The sequence below is a fragment of the Antechinus flavipes genome, chromosome 1, assembly GCF_016432865.1.
Source record: "Antechinus flavipes isolate AdamAnt ecotype Samford, QLD, Australia chromosome 1, AdamAnt_v2, whole genome shotgun sequence".
NCBI lineage: Eukaryota > Metazoa > Chordata > Mammalia > Dasyuromorphia > Dasyuridae > Antechinus > Antechinus flavipes.
In genome coordinates, this window is record NC_067398.1 from 700,563,360 (window position 1) to 700,570,858 (window position 7,499).

Sequence of the window (7,499 nt, forward strand, 5' to 3'; positions counted from 1 at the left end):
GATCTGGCCATTTTCATGTAAACCTTTTTTTTTTTTTTTTCCTTCTCCAGTGCTTCCCACAATTTTAGAAGCCAGAGCTACTCATGATATTCTACCACCCTTCTCTCTAAGGTTTTGCAAATGAGTTTACATTTTAAATTGCCATTGATTTTGGCAGTCATTTCTCTTCCCTTGGCAAGTGGATCAAGAACTTGGAAACAGTTTCTGGGTTCTTACATTCTTCTCACTGGGGTGATATCTTGATATTAGCTAAACTTTCAGAAATAATGATGGTCTGTGTTGATTTTTTTTTTTTGTTCTTCTATCCAGTTTCCATTTGCGGTGAATGTATACATACCATATCTAAACAGGTCATGTTGGAACTCTTCCAACAATTGCTTTATCTCTTCAACTTGAACTTTTCTTCTGATAGGTGTTGATTTTGAGCTTTGCTTCAACAAGCTGAAGGTGCAACAACCAACAGTTGATTTGGAAATGATTCTCACAACAATAGCCAATCATTTCCTGTTGGTTAAGATAGTCAATGCAATAATTCATGATATCATATTTGGTGCTCCTCATGTCTAGTGCCATCTGATGTTCCTCTTGAAGAATACTAATTATTTCTTGGCTTGGGATTTCTAAATATTGTACAAGCCTTTGGACTCTTTCCATTTCTTAATCCTGAGCCATATTCTCCTACATATTTTTCATTGCCTTCTCTGCCTGCCATTCCATTAGAATAATCAACTGTTAAAGTATGTATTGATATAATTTGGATCATATCCTTGAGTTCTTCAGATAACTCCCCCTACACACACCCCTTGTTCTCTGGACCAGATGTTGGAACATAAGTTGCAAATACCTTCAGGGTGGTCTTTCCATTTTTACTCCTCACAAGTACTTTAAGGTAAGAGTCAATGAATTCACATAAACAAACATTAAAACTCTATGCTATTAGGGGAAGAGATATAGGGAGAAATCAACATCATGTAAAAACACGATATTCCCATATAGAGTTTTTAAATTATTGATTACTTTAGAATTATTTTATTTTAATTTAAAACTATTTTCAAAATTAATTTTTAAAATGTAATTTAATTAAAATTTTAATTTTTTTTAATGCTACATTCTTCAGCTATACATACACACAAATACAAAATATGTCTGCTGTGTTTCACTTCAAAATCTTCACAAATTACATAAACTTTATACAAAGTTATGGCAAGAGGAAGAAAATGCTAAAAGTGGAGTCGGAAAAAATGGGAAGAAAGAGTGTTTGAAGAGTTTCATGTAGGAGATGGCTCCTAAGATATACTTTGAGGAAGTTGCAAATTCTCTGAGACAGAGATGAGAAGGGAGTACATCCCAGATATGAAGGACCATGTCTTCTAAAGCATGGATGTAAGGAATGGTATATCAGTCTGTAGGATACCCAGAAGGCCTAGTGAACTTGAATGGAAAATCTGTGAAGGTGACTTAAGGAAGGAAGGCCAGGTAGGAGACAGATCATGAAAGCCTTTGAATACCAGGTTAAGGATTTTTCATCTCCCCTTCCCCTGCCCTGAGACAGAAAGGAGCAATTGATGATTGTGGAGGAAAGGGTTAATGTGACCAGGCATCTGTTTTTAGAATATTAATTTAATGGCTGCATGTAAGATTTTTGGAAAGGGTGGAGGCTGGATATAGGGCCACTAATTAGAAGGAAATTATAGAAGTTTAGTTGAAAGGTGACGACAAGGATAGAGGTACTTGGAGAAAAAGGATTGGATGCAACAGTTACTGTGAGAATAGAGTTGGAAGATTTTCCAAGTTTTGGGAAATGAAGGGTTGAGGGAAAAGGAGGCAACCAAGAATGAGTCCAAGGTTGTAGTTCTGAGTGACTAGCAGGTTGGTAGTACCATCAAAAATATTAAAGAGAAAATAAATTGAGGGGAAAATAAAATGAACTAACCACATTGAGTTTGAGATGCCTAGAGGACCTATTTGGAGATGTCTGTCAGTTGGTAATAAGGGACTAGAGTTCAGGAAAGAAATTATGATTGGACATACAGATGTGGAAATTGTCTGCCTACAAATGATCATTGAACCCATGAGAACCAATGAGATCATCAAGGGAGAGAGAGAATGTGTATATGTGTATACATAGAATAAACAAGAGGAGTGAGCCCAGAAAAACGCTTCGGCGGATGCCCACACTTAGTATAAAAGAAGAATAAATGATCCAGCAAAAGAAACCAAGAAGGAGTGGGAGAAAAACCAAGAGAAAACAAAGAAGCTAAGAGAGTAGAGAGGGTCAGGAGAAGATAGCTAAATAACTCAGGAAATGATGCTTCTTACTACCTTTTAAATAACTCTTCTGACTCCCTTATTTTGTTCTGCTGGGAGAATCTGAGAGCCATTTCTGAATTCAGCAGCAACTTCCTTCTAGCTTCTGATTTCATTTATAGTGAGAAGGTCAAGAAGTCCATTAGAATGCGACTTGGTCATTGGACAAGTAGGTCATATTTAGAGCATCAACCGTTGAATTAATATTTATGAATATATGATCCTTTTGAAAGATAATTGTATTTGTATTTATTATTATCTATTATTTTTACATCCTCTATATCCCTCTTTCTACACTTTCCAAGGGCAATCTATTATGAGAAAGATTTTTAAAAGGAGAAAAAAACAGTTCAACACAATTAACCAAAATATTTCAGGTCTGAGGTGGGGATGGGGGTGAAATTATATGCAAGGTTCCTCATCTCTAGTTTTCCACTTTTGCAAAGAAGCAGGTGCCTTCTTATGCTTTTTCTTTGACACTAAGTTTGGTTATTATCATTTCACAACCTTCAGCTTTGGCGATATGTGTGTGGACGGGGGTAGGGAGAAGGCCTACTTTTATATGGAAGAGTTCATGTGACAAGTACTCTAGCCTCACTTATGTAAACTACAACAGGTTACTTTGGAGTTCTAGGTATACCATGAAGAAGTTGAGAGTATCTTTTTTCTATTGATATCAGCCTAAATCCCATATTATTAAGTATGACCCTTCCTACCAATTAGACACCAGTGACTAGGGTCCCGATTATCAAATAATCAGTTAAGTTCAGTTAACTTTTACAGAAGGTTATTTACTGAAAAGACATAGCAAGCCCCAAAGAACAAACATTTCTCTCCCTCTAACAACTGGAAGGACAGTTTCTCCTTGCCACTACAGTCTCTGGGAAAATTGGCTCCAACTTAATGAGGTTTTTACATAGTGATGATCCATCAGGTTCATATGAAAATGCAACATTTTGTTCTTATCTCAACTACTAATAAAGTTGGATTCCAAAAGCTGCTCCTCCTTCCCATGGATATCAGTGCTGGATGGCAAAATCCAATCTGGGCACCTCTCCTGAATCTCCACTTCTAATTTCACCTATAAAAAAGGAACACTGAGGAAAGAAATTGAGAAAGAAATTATCCATGGACCATATGTCTGCCTCTCCCCTGACCATATAGCTTTTCTTCTCTCATTAGAATGCCACCAGGCAGGAAGAAATCAAACAAAAAGAAGGAAGAGGTATTTATTAGCTGGCACGTTTGAAAATCTCTAGTTTCAATTACATTACCCATCAAAGAAGAGCCTCCTCACCCTTGGTTAGCAGACAGGACCCAGTTATTGGATTTCTATACATGCTCATCAGCTTTTCCTAACCTCATAAACACTGTGTTTATTAGTCAGCCCCCCCATTATGCTCACTTTCTTTTGTGTTTATTAAGTTCAAATAAGGAAAAAAAATAGAACTAACATATAATTTTTACTTATTGCTTTCCCCCTTATAACATCATTGTAATAGTTTTCTTATTTTGGCTTACTTCACTTTGCATTCATTCATATAAGTCTGTCCATGCTTCTGTGAATTCATAACTTTCATTCATATAATAGTCCATTTGATTTCAGTGATGTTCCATAACTTTCTGGTACTACAACTCTAACTGCCATCTATTTTCTGTAACTTCTTTATCACTACAAAATATTACTGCCATAAATATGTATCTCCATATATATATAATCATATTTATATTTACATATACATCTATATCTATGTTTTTCACATCTATAACTGTATATCTACATAGTCATATCTATGTCTATACAGATCAATATCTGTATCTAAGTTTATATCTACATTTATATCTGCATATCTACTTATCTACTTATTCTTTCTCCAGAAAACAGGTAGTCTCTCACCAGGATTATGCTTGAAGACTTTAAACATTGTCCAGTTCTAGAAATTAAGGAATAGAAATATAGGCACATTCTGCTGAAATCTAACTCTACTGGGATTGTTGATAACTGGTAGACCACTGGTGCTATATGTCAAAAGGCTGCAAAGATACATGCATGAGTTGGTTTTACCAGTAAATTAATTTCTCATGTGCCTCTTCTGGTCTCTGAAGGCCAAAGTAGTACATGGGGTAAGTTCAGGGATGGGGGAAGAAGGGAAGGGCAGCTCTCTCCAAACTATGGGCTCGATCTAAGCAATATTGGGGCCAATAGTGTTTTCTACCCAGGAGGGCAAAGATAGCTGGTGGCTTTTTCAAATGCACTAGCAAATACTAGAATTTTTGAATCCACCAACCATGAGTGTGCTCAATAATGAACATTGTTAGAGTGTGGGTGGATGTCTGTCAAAGTGAGGTTTTAGGGAGCTAGATGGCTCAGATAGAGTTCTGGGTTTGGAAGTAGGATGACCTGATTTCAGATTCAGATTGACACTCACTAGCTGTGTGACCTTGATCAAGTCATTTAATTTCTGTTTGCTTAATCCACTGAAAAAAAAATGGCAGACCTTGCCAAGAAACTCCATGCAGGATCATGACTAAAATGACTGAATGATAACAAAGGATACTGTAAGAGCTTGGAAACAGTTTCATTTCTTCATTGGGTAAACAAATCCTCTGTAATCATTGGCAATATCAGTTTGCTTATTTGGTCCTTTTCCTATAGATGATATAATATTAATGTCAGTCCAAACAGCCCAATCCTCATGAATTCTAAACAAACCAAAGGAGTCCCTGAAAGTGACAGAGGTTTGGGGACACATCCAATTCCCCAAACTTCCATCTGGACGTTTCTTTCTTTCTATGCAGAGGCAGTGTGGTAAAGGGAATAAAACCCACCATTTATTAACTTATTAACCATGTGACTTGGGGCACTCAGGGATTATGGGAACTGTGTGACTCAATGTCCAGTTCTTCATCTGTAAAATGGAAATAATAATAGTATACTTTATGCCTGAATGAAAAAAAAGTATTAAGTGCTTACTATGTCCCAAGCACTATCTACAAATCTCACAATATTATTCGGCAGGGGGTGGGGGGTAAAATGAGATAATGTATGCAAGTGACTTGCAACTTTAAGACATCATATAAACATCAGATATTATTAACTGGTAAGCAGCATGATACAGTTATCCTTGAAGTGAGCAAGACCTAAGTTTTAGTGTGCCTCTGATACATGCTGACTAGTCTCTCTTGAATGTTTAATGAATATTCTCTTGAAAATGACCCCCAAAAAATTAAAAAGAAAAGAAAGCAAGTCTCTGAGGCTATAAGTAACTGACTAATTACTGACCTTTATTGTCAGAGAGAAGTTCTTCTTCATTGCCACCTTCCCAACCTGAAAGTTTCCTATGGCAATGAAATCACAGGTCTGGTCTAAAAATAAAAAATATTACTCATATTACAGTTATAATTCTGAATCTTTGCCATTCATTTTCTGACCCTTTCCCACTTTCAACAGAACTTAAAGATCATCCTTTCCTTCTTCCTGTCTCAGGCTTTCTTTCCTTTCCTTTCTGCAGCCAAATTGCTACAATCCCCCACGGGCTGATCCATCCCTGCCACTCCAAGTCTTGTAAAATTGCAGAACAGAGAGGCTCCGCAGTTTAACCAAGGTCACACAGTGAGTCAGGGGCAAGGAGGGACGAAAATAGACACAGGTCCCTTGGCACAGCACGCGCAATCCTCTCAACCTCATTCGCTCTTTAGGCAGGCTTCTGGATGACACACCCTCTTACATTTCAGCAGCAAGCCACAGCAGGTCAGGAATCACAGGGCATTAATTAATTCCGCGTGCAGTTAGGCGCTAATGCACTCTGGCATCGATGGGCTGCCCAGTTGCCCCATCAGTTAGCCGCTGACTCGGTGTCTGTGGCACCAGAGAGTAGGTTTCTGACCTCCTCCAGAAAGATGCACAGACCCCCTCACTTTGTCAGCAGAAGCAGGGGCTGCTTTTAGCCAGCAGCCCTGGCTGGGACAGATGGAGATCACCCATGCGGTGTTTCCTATGACAAGCCAGATTTAGCATCAGGCAACCATATACTCCAAGAGGATCCAGGGGAGCCCTGTTCTAGTACAGGCTGAACTAAAAATCCAACTCAGGGATTCTGGGATTCTCCACTAGAAGTGCTCATTGATCCCAGAGTAGACACATGAGAAAATGGAGACTCAGGGAAAGGAAGCAGCTTACCCAAGATGCCGTAGGGAATGGGCAGCAGAGGTGAGTCTGGGACACCGGTCTCCCTCCCATCTCTCCACGCCATGTCTCATCTTTTAAAAGGAGTGACCAGATTCAGGAGATGTGGGTTTGAGTCCCATCCAGAACATTTCCTAGCCACATAACTTCGCCTCTCTTAATAAATCATTAATAAATCAACAAGCATATATTAAGCAACTACTCTATGGTAAACTCTGAGGATTAAAAAAAATAATAAATAAAACTGACAAACAGACAAACAAAACCAAACTCTACCCTCAAAGAGTTTATAATGTGATCCAGGGAGATCACATCCATGTAAATGCTTATCTAGAGAATAAACACTAGGTAATTTCGGAGGGTGGGAGGCAGCCTAGCATCTAGGGGAGGGGAAATTTGGAAAGTGTCACGGAGAACATGGTCTTCCACTGAGCTCAGAAGGAAATTAAGATCCTATAAAATGGCAATAATATTTTCACTTTGTCCCTTCCAGTGTGATTCGAAGTATTAAACTGTTATAAGCGGTTGTAAGACATGCTAATTATTGCTATCACACAATTGTTAATAGTTGGTTTTCTCGATTCCTGTTGCTCAGATCAGAGAAACTGGCTTTAACCATTTTGGCTGTTAGAATATATGATCCTTTTGAAAGATAATTGTATTTGTATTTACTGTTATCTTATAAAATAAAAGGATCCTGTCTTTTATAAAAGGTGTTTCTTTATTTCTTTTGCTTCCTAACCCACTGAAGTGGATAGTGTACCTTCCTACTTGAAATTTCATTACAATACTTTGTGCTAACTCATCTCCTGTGTCTCATCAGCAGAATGTAAACCCCTGGAGGACAGGAACAGTTTTCATTTTTCTTTTATTATCTTAGAGTACCTAGAGGCAGTGAGTTATAGTGGTTAGAGAGTAGGTCTCAAAATCAGAAAAAAAATTAAGTAAAGCCTGACTCGGATATTGGCCATGTAGCCCTGGGCAAATCACTGAAATCCTCAATTGT

At 38.0% G+C, this 7,499-nt stretch overlaps 1 long non-coding RNA gene across 1 annotated transcript; it reads right to left on the reverse strand.

Annotated features, from left to right (window-relative positions):
- Positions 1-4,744: 4,744 nt before the first annotated feature.
- LOC127543732 (uncharacterized) lies at positions 4,745-6,692 on the reverse strand. Its single transcript, XR_007949291.1, has 3 exons — positions 6,488-6,692; positions 5,591-5,673; positions 4,745-4,957 (listed from the first exon to the last, which is right to left on the reverse strand). It is a non-coding gene; the product is annotated as an uncharacterized LOC127543732 (long non-coding RNA).
- Positions 6,693-7,499: the final 807 nt, after the last annotated feature.